Source organism: Mus caroli, unplaced genomic scaffold, assembly GCF_978045245.1.
Source record: "Mus caroli unplaced genomic scaffold, Mus_caroli_1 scaffold_2, whole genome shotgun sequence".
Classification (NCBI taxonomy): Eukaryota; Metazoa; Chordata; class Mammalia; order Rodentia; family Muridae; genus Mus; species Mus caroli.
Window position 1 is genome coordinate 84,358,679 of NW_028227257.1, and position 13,195 is coordinate 84,371,873.

At 37.8% G+C, this 13,195-nt stretch overlaps 1 protein-coding gene across 1 annotated transcript in view; it reads right to left on the minus strand.

The window, feature by feature from the left end:
* Nucleotides 1-12,895, minus strand: part of Lrrc4c (leucine rich repeat containing 4C) — a 1,324,975-nt gene extending 1,312,080 nt beyond the window's left edge. Inside the window, exon 1 of the mRNA XM_085834625.1 lies at nt 12,104-12,895. The gene's annotated coding sequence lies outside the window, so the exon portion shown is untranslated. The remainder of the gene's footprint in view (nt 1-12,103) is intronic.
* Between the last annotated feature and the right edge of the window lie 300 nt (nt 12,896-13,195).

Sequence of the window (13,195 nt, forward strand, 5' to 3'; positions counted from 1 at the left end):
AGGGGGGAAATGGTGTTGTGTTGATCAAGCAACCAATCTAATAACAATGAGAAAGGAAGAAAAAAATCAGAAAGCGTAAACTATACATTAATTTTGTAGGAGATCTAGATATAATTTTGGAGGAATAATTTTAACCTAAAGTATAAAGTTAATGTCTTGTCTATGTAGTCTATGTCTGAGAGACTAAAACCACCTTTGAGATAAAAGGATATCTTCTACAATCCTGCTCCAAATGGTTATGAATACTCAATGTTTGAAAAAAATCCATTCATAATTATCAGAAATGCACTATTGTCCTTTGATTTCCAAAAAATAAAGAAATTTTATAACCTCAAGGAATTAGAAAAATAATTACCCCTCCCCCCCCCTCACTGTGTGTGTGTAAACAAAGTTTCCCAAGTAAATGTGAGATAAAAGTAGTTCTTCCTGCCTGGTAGTGGCACACACCTTTCATCTCTGTACTCTGGAGATAGAAGTATATGAATCTCTATGAGGTCAAGGCTACACTGCAAGTTACTTCTGTAAAGTACAGAACAGAACAGTGAAGACTACACAGAGAAACCCTGTCTCAAAAGCTACCACCATCACCAACACCACCAACAACAAAAAGACTAGGGCTTTCTGAGACTATAAACAAAGCAATTGCTGAGAGCACAATAACAGACAGGATCCCTCAAGGCAGTACCTTCTGATATCCTTGTGATGCTAGACAACCCTAACAGGGTAAAATAAAACTTGACACTGCATCATACTACATGTGTATATATGTGTGTACATGGCTCATGTCTTTTAAATTTATTTTAGGATTTTTCTTCCCTTTCTATCAGCTGACTTGCTTAATAATCTTTTTTCTCTCTGTTGCTCCAACATTAATTGGGCAAATGTGATGATTTGTAATGGGTCGCTAGCTCATTAGTGTAATTTAGCCAGGTTCTACTGTACCTCACCAGACACACAAACAACGCGGGTGCACACATCTGTTTCTGAAGCTCTATTTCATAATCATCCATAATATTTGTGATTTAAAATAGGGGAAATGATTGCCCCTTAATCAGCTGTTTGTTTTACTGGGCTACACAAATATATGTGATATAATTCAAAAATAATTTCAGAATACAACATAACAAAATCATCATTTGCATAGAACTTTAGAGTTTATGCACTGTTTAAAGATATATTGAAACACACAAGCACACACATACTTCCTTAAGAAGGAAACTGTTAAATATTTTAAATGACCTAGAAAAGAACATTTTAAATATATTTCCTACTACAGGTATATAATTTATCCAGACACATGCTCAAAGATTTTTGACATTCATTTACTATCTCTATCTTTCAATTTTTAAAAATATATACTCCGTATTTTTCCAAAAAGAATAAACTTGGAAGTAAATATGAAGTTGTAGATAAATGAGAAATACAGAATATATGCCAGTTGTTGGGATTGTGATTTGGCAGATAAAACAATGTCTCTTCTGAAGGATGTTTATATCTACTGACAGCAAATCGAGGCAGTTGTCAAATGCTTGACATGGGTCTGCAGACTTGGAAGACTTGGCAGTCTTGAAGCAAAAAATCAGTGTTACATCCTCCCTGAAGAAGCTGAGAGACCAGCCTTGCGAGCTGTTTCCAGCCAAGTCAGTGCTGTCCTATGATGTTCTTAAAACCAGGAGTGCAAGACTGTAATCTCTGAGGCAGGTTGGGAAATGTTCAATGATACCTCCTTATGAGAAAGTGAACATGAGCTAATTTTGGAAAGTTGAAGCTGAGCAGAAAACTGAAAGTCCAAGAAATCCTGATAGCCAGGAGGAAAAGTGGTCTTCTGAGTAAGTGGGACAGATGGAAGGTGTTCTTGGTAGAAGATATGGGGAAAATAACAGAGGTAGAGAGAGGTTTCTTCATTTTCTGGATGTACAATTTACCAACCATTACAGAGGTTGATTAGAATGGGAAATCTTCCTGAAACTAGTCCTGGGCATGCACACAGGAAGAAATTAATTCTATACTCTTCCTGTTTCTGAAACTCAGTATTAGCATTTCCACTAACACTGACAGCAATGACCAAAAATTATATCTGATTAAGAAGTATTTGATAAAATGGGAACAAAACACCCATGGAAGGAGTTACAGAGACAAAATTTGTAACTGTGATGAAAGGATGGACCATCTAGTGATTACCATATGTAGGGATCCATCCCATAATCAGCTTCCAAATGCTGACACCATTGCATACACTAGCAAGATTTTGCTGAAAGGACCCAGATATAGCTCTCTCTTGTGAAACTATGCCGGGGCCTAGCAAACACAGAAGTGGATGCTCACAGTCAGCTATTGGATGGATCACACGGCCCACAATGAAGGAGCTAGAGAAATTACCCAAGGAGCTAAAGGGAACTGCAACCCTATAGGTGGAACAACAATATGAACTAACCAGTACTCCGGAGCTCTTGTCTCTAGCTGCATATGTATCAAAAGATGGCCTAGTCGGCCATCACTGCAAAGAGAGGCCCATTGGACTTGCAAACTTTATATGCCCCAGTACAGGGGAACCCCAGGGCCAAAAAGGGGGAGTGGGTGGGTAGGGGATTGGGGGTGTGTGTATGGGGTACTTTTGGGATAGCATTGAAAATGTAAACGAGGAAAATACCTAATAAAAAAATAAATTAAAAAATAAATAAATAAACAAGCAAAAAAAAAAGAAGTATTTGATAGTAGAAATAAACCTCATTCATTTTGTCAAGTAAGTGGTATTATACAATAGGTACTTCCCTCTTTTCACAAAACTTTTCCTCTGTTTTTGCTAGATGTCAACCTTGAATCCAGACCCTACCTCAAACATCAGGTCACCCTGTAAAGAATTTAACTCATTTGCAAGTTTTTCATTGTTCAATTGCCATGTCTCCAGCTTAATCGGAAAAGAAACTTGTAATTTCTTGAAGCAGAGAAAGGAGCCCTTATATCTTTCAAAACCCAAGCCAAAGTATCATGCCAAAGACAGAAAGGTCAAGGACTAGCCTTCAATCAGCTATTCCGACGTTAGTAAAGGTTATTTATTCCATTTTAAGTGATAGATGGCTAAGTATGCTTTCCTCAAGAACATGACGTCCGATGATGATGGTTAACAGACAATCAGTTCAAGGCACTAGAACCCTTTCCAGAAACAAAAGGACAGAAGCAAATCGTCAGTAGGAAGAGAAGACAAACTAGAGGGGTGGTTCTGTATACCTTTATTTGTAATTTCTCATTTTACAACATTAAAAAGAGGAAGTTTTGAAAAATAATTTTATGCAGAAAAAATTCCCATAAATTCAGGGAAAAAAAAGTTATCCAAAATGGTATCAGTAAATTTAAAAGAGAAATAGAGTGGAAAATAGATAATAAATAGTGCTAAACTTTGTTTCAGGCCAACTAAAGTTTCAAAATGAAAGAGTTGTACACCTGGACTGTGTGGCCAGATGCAATGACATAGATGTTTGCAGTTTGTAATGATACATTTCTTTAGGAAAATCACAAGTTGAATGAATCTTAGTTTTTCTGTTACCGTCTCCAGAATAAAGATGTCCCTCTTTGAATGACTGTGAAGCTCTTAGTATATCTGTACTATCACAACATTGTTACAGATTCACCATGCTTATCTTAAGGACTCTCTTTTTTTAAAGCACTCCACAGAATTCAAAACATTTCTTCACTTTCTTCACAACTGAACTATTTAGTACTAATACTAAGCTGCCCTGTGTTTAAACATCTCCAAGTATGAATGCCTCGGTGTTGCTTCTACAAAACTTTGACTTACTTTGGCTAACAGGTTAACTTCTCCTTTATCAAGCTAATGGCAAAATTAAAACAATATATTTTAGGGGGAATTTATATTGCCTATATTTGGTATTCTATATGCATAGCATTAAACTACATACATGTCTTCAACAAACAAGTACAGAGTAAATAGCACTAACAAAATGATCACAAAAGAAGAATAGACTATTCTCATTACAAATGCTCACTGAAAGTGTTGATTTACTTATGTAAAATGATCTCAACTAACATTTCTGAGTTGGGATTCAGTTATGGAATTTAGATGTAAGAACTTGATTTTTTAATATATATTATTTTTAAATAAATGGTTGCCCATTAAATGGATAACATCCCAGATAACATCCCAGATATGTGGAACAAAGTTACTTGTTGCAGACTCTTGTTGGAGTAGAAGAATTGAATGTATATAGGCTGAAAACAGTGATAGAAATTGAGGTCAGACTTAGAGATACAAAGACATAATAAGGAAGGGAGGCAAGGTAGAACAAGAAGACAAAGAAGATGTAAAAGAATGATGGAGGTAGCATCCATCAGAGGAAAATACGGAGAGATTCTCTGTTCCTATGCTGGACAGACCTTATTTCAGGAAAATTCTGGTAGCCAAGTGGACATGAAAACATTTCAAACGTATTTTCATATGTTACTTTTGGCACTGGGATCAAAATAGATTTATGAACATGATGCTCAATACTTCCTGATAGTCCAGATTCTTTGGTAGATGAAAGATCTGAACAAACCATTTAAACATGCTTCTCCTTTATATAAGGAAGCACTGGGTTCTGCTATTCTCTAAATCTTTAATCCATATTGCTTATGATCATGACCTATAACTTCACCATGCAAAATAAATCAGAAAATCCATTTGCTTGCTACTAGGATTGCAGCACAAGATTTTCTTTTATCAGAATATTTATTCAAAATATTTATTTTGTATTTCTTTTATTCAAATGTTGTATTCATGTTATATTTTTAAGTTAATCATATCTTCTATATTGATTGTCTACTAGATTCTCAATATGTATAGTCACTGGATTTATTTTAAGGGAATGTTGATGAATATGCTCTGAAAATTGTTGCTTCTTTGACCTTAAAATTAGATAGATATAAGATAGATAGATAGATAGATAGATAGATAGATAGATAGATAGATAGATATAAAGATAGATGATAGAATGATGGGTAAAAAGAAAAATTATAGATGATAGATAAAAAGATAATAGTGATAGATCAAATGATAGAAAGATAGAGAGAAAAAAGATGATAGAGAGATAGAATGATACATACATACATATAGAGTCTTGTATGAATGAGTGAAACTTGTCATCACTGGAAAGTTTACTACAAAGCATTAAAAGACTGTTATCTTACACATATACATTCCTACATACATATAAAGGTATAATTAAAACAATGACATGGAAATGTGATAGAATATTTTCATTATACTCAAAATGTATGGTTTTTTCAGGGATGAGATAATAAAAATGGATTTTTATTGTTTTCTTTGGCACAGTGAATCAAAAGAGGACTGCTGCCTGTTGTCTTTTAACTAGAAAACTTCTACAGATAAGAAAATGGCTCAGTTGGTAGGATAAAGTGCTTGCCTTGTAAGGCATGCAGTTCTGAACTCATTCTATAAAATCAGAATCAGAATGTTAGGAGGCCTGGTGGTACACACTGTTACCCATTTTGGGGAAGGCATAAAGGAGAGAATCTGAGGTTTTCTGGCCAGTCAGTCTTGAGTACTTGGTAAGCATCAAGACATAGGAAGACTTTGAATAAAAAAAGTTGAACTGCCCCTGAGGAGTGAGACTCAAGGCTGTTCTAATTTATACAGGTACTCATGCTTGTGCATCCATACAGACAGGAGTACACACATATACACAAATGCAAACGTTTATAAAATGTAATTTTTCCCTCCTTTTTATAGCCAAGCTAGTAATTGTATTCTAGAATCAGAATTTTCTTCCTAGCCTTTGTATCATGTCTCAGAAAGACAAAAATATCCAGTATTTTATTCATTTCTATCACTTAACTATTTTTCCTTCAAAGTACCAAGATAGTTATGTAAACTAAAATTCTAAGATATTACAATATCTTAGAATATTAGTGGTGATTATAAGTAAATAAGGGTCCATTAGTATTTTAATTCCTCAAGGTACTGAAGTACAGATATAAAATCAACCTGCCCAAAGTTCCATCACTAAAAAGTTGGTACACATAGTAATACGGCCTATGCATTTCAACAATGTTCCCAAACTTTCAACTGAAGTATAATGTACCATCTAAGGCCAACCATTCCAACAAGACTTGGGCAATAACAAAAGAATCAGACACCTGCCTAAAGCTCTAGACTCTTCTAGAGTACCATAAAAATATAACATTAATGGCATACAGTATCAGGAATTAACTGGTCCAAAGAGAAAATTTTTCAGGTCTATTAGAAACAAAAAGGATATCATGTATGTGTGTGTGTGTGTGTGTGTGTGTGTGTGTGTGTGTGTGTGTGTGTGTGTGTGTGAAAATTTAATCTCTTTGTTTATTCAGGAGAAAAATAGTTATCTCACTAATTTTTTAAAAATTCATTTATCTTTAGTTTATGTGTATGAATGTTTTGCCTATATGCATGTATGTGTACCTATATGCATGTATTTGTACCATGTGCCTACTGCCTGAGGAGGTCAGAAGAGGGCATCACACCCTCTGTAACTGGGGTTACTAACAATTAAGAGCCAACATATAAGTGATGAAAATCAAACACAGGTCCTGTGAAAAAGGAACAAATTGTATGTTCTGCTGATCTGTTGATCCAACCCCCAAACTCACTAATATTCTAACAGAGGGCATACATGATTTCCCTTGTCTGGCACACAGCATATGACCAGTGATTATTTGTGATAATTGTAACTTATTGCATCAGCTTTATGTGTGCTCTCTACATGAAGTGCTGTGTATGATGGGGGGATTTTCTAGTTCAGTGCAGAGACCTGTCCCTAGATTGTGGCACTTAAAGATGCAGTTTGTGTATGGGTGTGTTACTGTGACTCATTGATATCCTTTCTCCCTCTTTTGCTGCCCTAGACCTGGATTTTATAAAAAGAATTTAAATTGCTGTGAGTTTGGATTTGGTATTGCTCCCATGCAAATCATAAGGCACAGCCCTTCCATTCATTATCAGACCGTTAGAGCCCACACACTGAAGGGCAAAACCCAGCTCTCTTCATGTTCAGAGAAAGGCTGACTAGGCAGAACAGAAATACCTGGGTCAAGTGGTACCAGCCGTGCAGAGTTAGCAAAGCAGAATTGGCCTCATCGCTGACAGCTCAGCTAGCTACATTAATAGGAACAAGGCTTTTTACATCTTTAGCAATATGTTCTTGAACTAAATAAAGGTCATACACAATGACATAGCTCCATATGGGTCAGATGCTGGAAGAAGAATCTTAATTCTGTTTAACTATCAAGTCAAAATTCTAAGGAGCAGTCCAGCAGACTGCAGCATGGCATGTCAAAATGCTGGAGTTGCAGCCTAGAGAAATGAAGAGAGACCTAACGTATTTCTCACAGTACCAACCATAGTACCAGTACCTGCCAGATAGTGAACTAATAAACAGATATCCTTTCATTGTTTGTGAACAAAAAGAGACAGTAGAGAAAAAGCAATGTTAACACCATTTGCTGACATTTGAATTGTTTCTGCAACCACATATGGATGGATGCACATGATTCTACTTACAATCAGTATCATTTTGAAATTGTGAACATGAGTATAACAACATCTGGAAGGCACTTAGGCTGCTCTGAGAGTGTCTGAATAAACTCTAAGGCAAACTGACAGAAACATACCTTCGTTTCTTCAGTTTTACCTAACTCTCAAGTTATATTTTCTACTTCAGCCCTCTGTCTAATTCTAAACATATCCTGAATTAGGTTGGGTTTTCTCTTCCTAAAACTAGATTAAGGTGGATGGAAAAAAAATCTTTGTGAGCTATCAACATCAATGTAATTTCATATGAAAGGTTTTGCTAACTGTACTTATACATCTTTTATTCGCTTATCACAGAAATCTTTATGATTACCTTTTCATGCTTTAGCGAATAGAAAACTGAGGCTCTGAGAAATGATCTGTCCTGTTTGTTCAACTACAAAACTAATACTGTTATTAATGTCTTCGTCTCTGCCTTTTAACCCTAGTCTGTCTCATAAATGCATTCCAGTATGACAATGCTTGTTCTCATTATGTCCTGCCTATTATAGATAAATACCCTATTTATAAAGTTTCCAAATGTCATTAAAATTCGAGTTTCATTATGGACTAGAGGTTTTGGAGCTTGCAAACTCAGTAATGGTCTGTGTAGCCTTGTCAAGAAAGTTAGAATGTCCAAGTGTCCTCCTTTGCCTTTTTCCTTCTTTCCTAACATACTTCCACCTTCTTTCCCTTATTGTTTCCATCTTCCTCCCTCCCTCCCTTCCTTCCTTTCTTCCTTCCTTCCTTCCTTCCTTCCTTCCTTCCTTCCTTCCTTCCTTCCTTCCTTCCTTCCTTCCCTTTTCAATCGTTTCTGAAATCCAAGACCAATTTTCATTGCACAGCTTTCTATTTTTTTTTATGAATCAATTGTTATGGCCTCCATACCCTGACTAATCACTTAAAATCTATCAGTGCATAAATGCACATGCACCTACATGCACATACACATACGCATGCATCAGTCTCAAGTGCAATAGAGATGACGGAGTGGGTTTATTTAGTCTATTGCATACTTCAAAGTTTCTATCCAGTTCATGTAACCTTAATCAGCTTTTCTTTTGTAATCATGGAGGTCCCAGAGCAATTGTTTGTAAGTGGTAGGGAACAACATGAAGGACACACAAAGCATCTGTTGCTCTATAATATTTACTTCAAGCCAAGATCCAAGACTTTGCATTTCATTCCATAGACTGATGTTCTGACCCGGTTCCCATCACCATTGTTAGGATCAGCCTAAGATATTAAGTTTTTCTAAGTTGTAGCAATGATGCAGTAATCAAAACTTCAAGTGCAGGACACTTGGTTTATCTTCTCTGCCAGGGCTAGAGAACCAAAAGCCCAAAGAACTTTAAGTCAAGCAAACCTAAAGAATCAAAAGAAAGTTCTTCTTGAACTTACTGGATAATCTTCCTGGCTTCCTTTAAAGAATCGCAGTGGCTAACTTTCCAGCTGTCAGCTTTGTCTTTTTGAAAAGGAAGGAACTATTCATGTGTTAAGTGTCTTGGGTCTTAAAAGCATAGAAACACACTGGAGAGTGTTGGGTCTGGTTGGCTGAGTCGAGTAAAGAGCCAGAGAAAAGCCTGCCCACTGACTGGAACTAAACTGAGGAGGAGGTGGAGTTTCCCTTAGTCTCCACTAATACATTCAGTGGAGCACTTTATGGATTCATTCTATAAGAGTAATCTTGTCTATCTCTTTGAAGGAACACCAGTCTCTTCATTGGCTTCTCTGACATACTATATCCCTATGGAAATGGAAGTTCTCACTCCTCCTTTTTCCTTGCTTTCTTTGCTGCTGAATTCACTAAGGTAGCAAACTCAGACTGTTAAACCTCAAAACACTCTCTACCAAGAAACAAGGTTCAAGAAAGTCCACTTTAGGTCCTGGAGTCAACTGTGAGCATAAGCTGTTTACCACTGATACACCTCAGCTAAACATAGAGATGTCAAGTTGCAGATGTGCAAACAGCATCTGGAGCCCTTGAGATGCAAAGGATTTGCTTTACATATTGTATGAGCTGGTGTCATAACATTCTGGGTTGGCTGGTACCCCACTGCTATTATTAACCTAAAAGAACTGATAAGGAAAGTATTGCTGCTGCCAGAAGATTCACTCATTGCAATTATTAAGACTCAAGTACATAAAAGATAAAATACTATCCTTCTGTTTTCAGACAGTGTTGACAGTCTATGTAATTAATTTCCCAATACCACCAGTCTAAGCACATATTCATTCTACATGAAAATATGAATTGATAGGTGGCAGTTAAAGTCAAGCAATCTCAAAGAAAAGAGGCATAAGTTTGCCAACTTACAGAATGACATTTATGAAGAGCCTCTCTTTACTCTAAGTGGTTCTAATATCAAGTAGATGACCTAAAACACTGCCTTCTCTCCTTAGGACTAGTTATCAGAATCTCCAGGTGAGTGGGCAGCTGAAAACAAAAGGATTAATCCATATCCTCAGAGTCGAGGAGACCTTTGATGGCCTGCTGTGACTTGCTGGCATCTGCAGCTTCCTTGTCTTTCTCTTCTTATAGTTCATGTTTCTTGCTTTTGTATCCATCCCTGACTCTCTGTTTGGTGATTATTAGCTCATTCTTGTCTCAAGAAAAAAAGAAATAAAGAAAATAATGAAAAGAAAAAAAAGAAATTATATTGATGTCTGCTTATGTTCCAGACACTTAAAGAAAAATGAAAATAAAAAAGTAAAGCAAAGGAAATGTTCTTTTGCTGATCATGAAACCAGAGCTGAAGTCTAGGGGAAAAAAATACATGAGTCAAAAATAGCCTGCCAGAAGGGCATATCATGACTTGTGTCTCAAAATTTTTCCCACATTGTGTCCATCAGTTTACTGTGTTGAGTGGCAGTCACAGAGCCAGCTGGGGACAGGGAACTTCTCTTAACAGCTGCAGTTCTGTTCCTCCAACATCCCTGTGCAAGGATCGTTAGATAACCTCATATCAACATTTTGTTTGTTTGCTCTTTTAGTAATTCACCTTTTAGGAAAGACGAAATATCAGTGCTTCTAGTATGAGGTCTGACATCTCCAAACTTGGATGCACTGATAAATCTTTGACTAGATCAGTCATGTCTGAATAGATTTTTCTATGCTGCAATTAGCATCTTGTAGTTAAATATAGTCCTCAGTAGTGGGAAAGAATTACCTAGGTGTGCCCTCCTCTCCCTAGTTAGCATACTTGTCATCTCTACATTGAACATGATCACAACAGCTCTTAGAATTGGCTAACAGCCCAGAGAACATCACCACTCCGCTTCAGATACACCACCATTGATGTTCACCAGGAAGAGTAACCTTCTAGCCACTTTCACTTGGGGATTTCAGCGTTTTGGAAAAACACTTACAGCTTATTTTCCCTGCTAGGTGCCAATTTAGAGATAAATATATTCACGAATATAGAGATGCAGATGCTGTCACCGTGAAACAGTATTTTCGTTTCTGGACATCAAAAATAAATAAACAAATAAAAGGTAAAACTAAAGTGCTATCTGCATTTCAGTTCTAAGGAAATGAGGGGTAAAGCTTTAAAGCCCGTGGACCCACCAGGCAACGCAGAGGAGACTGATTTCCTGATTTCGGTAAGATGTTTGACTGAAGTCACATGAATTCTGACGCTGCTTGCTTTTACAGCCAAGACTGCACAGTTATGAGCAATTTGCAACCGCACTCCCTTCTCTAGGGACTGCATGGGGTGAGAAGATGTTCCAAAATGACAGGCACTACTAGTCCGTAATAAGGGGACAGTCGAGTTCAAAGGGGGTTAATGAGATGCAATAGGAAAAAGTCAATCCAAAAGCGAGGCTGAAAACACAAAACAATTCCCACTTTGTTCTCATTTGCTCCTATTAAAAGCTGTGGAAATACAGCCACCACTTCCCAGAGCACACAAAATTGTTCTAAAAAAAAAAAAGAAAGAAAGAAAGAAAGAAAGAAAGAAAGAAAGAAAGAAAGAAAGAAAGAAAGAAAGAAAGAAAAGAAAAGAAAAGAAAAGAAAAGAAAAGAAAAGAAAAGAAAAAAGAAAAAAAAGAAAAGAAAGGAAGAAAGAAAATCTGCAAGGGGTCTACTTTTAAGTTGTCATAAAAGTCTGAATTACCCCCCCCCCCCCCCCGACATCTCATGGCAGTCTCTGAGTAGGTTCAGGTTTGCTTCTGTCTCAGAGCTTCTGAGAGCAGTTAACCTGAATGATCCCCCCCAACCAAACCCCCAGTTTAGGAGATTTATTTCGAAATAGACTGGGGTTTTAATTTTTATCACAAATTTGCAGATTTCATGTTCTCCGAATTCACCAAGAAAACACCAAGAAGAGGGGTATAAAATAGTAAGAGGGGCCCATACAGATGGAAATACCCTTCTTGGCATGAGAATAACCCCGAATGCCACACACTGGCTCCTCTCTGCATTACAATCTGGAAGTGCGCGCTTATGAACCTCATATGGATTTCTGAAAACAGCCCAGAAAAAACAAACAAACGTTGTAAGAAAACAAGGTACCAGAGCTAAGTAATCTGGTTACTTACCTTCTCAGTGGATCCTCAAAGTTCACCAAGGAAAAATTTAAATCCTCTAGCTTGTCATACACCACTCTAATTTCCTTCCTCTTCGCGCTCTCTCTGTGTGTGTTTGTCACATAAGAGAAAAATAATCAACTTTCAAAGGTTCCATTTATTTGATCCTCCCGCAACAGCAGAACATGTCCAAGAGACTCCGCCAAAAAGTGAGCCAAAAACTCATCAAAGACGAAAGGATCCGGGGGAGTAGGGCAAAGAAGGGGCGGTGTGAGGAGGGGGGCTACAGATTGTGAGCCCCAGTGCCTGGAGATTTTTATCACGCTGTTGAGATCTCCTCTTGTACGGTATACCTCCTTTGCTTGTCTCACAAATCCCCACACACAGTACGGACACTCACACAATCTCTTTTACGAGGAAGCAGGCACCCACACGCAGGAACACATACAAACACATAAGCACTCACAGAAGCCTGTGTAATGAAAACTGTCAGTAGTAACCTCCAAGAGGTGCTGTGAGCTGCAGATGGTATGGCTTGCGGTTACCTTCCCAGGTCTGTGGAGAATCAAAAGAACATCCAAAATCAGGGGGCTGGGGGGTGGAAACTAGATTCCGGATTCGTGTCCCCAAGGCAGATGTATCAAGCCAGGAGTGAGTCAATCAGCAGAGGTGTCTGCTTGCACGGTGCCCCGGATTATGGCAAGGTTATTAATCTTGATGCGCTGCATGCCCCCACCCCCAACACTCAGCAGCCTGCATTGAGATGATTGCCAGAGCCGTGTCTGTCCCTGCTCTACTGCATTTTGCTCAGCGCTCTGATGCTGCAAGTGAGACACAGTGGAGGCAAGAATACTAATAAGGTGGTTAGCTACAGTTTCCTCAAGGCAGTCAGCATGCAGTACAGTAAATGTGGACTTCCCAGCGCTCCGTGTGTGTGTGTGTGTGTGTGTGTGTGTGTGTGTGTGTGTGTGTGCCTGTGAGTCTGCAGGGAGGGCAGCGAATCCATCTCCCGCCAGCAGGAGAGATGGCTTGCATTCTGCTGGAGAGGACTATATCACCAGAATCGTCACTGTCCTGCATCCATTGTTTCTGACAGTATTTTGT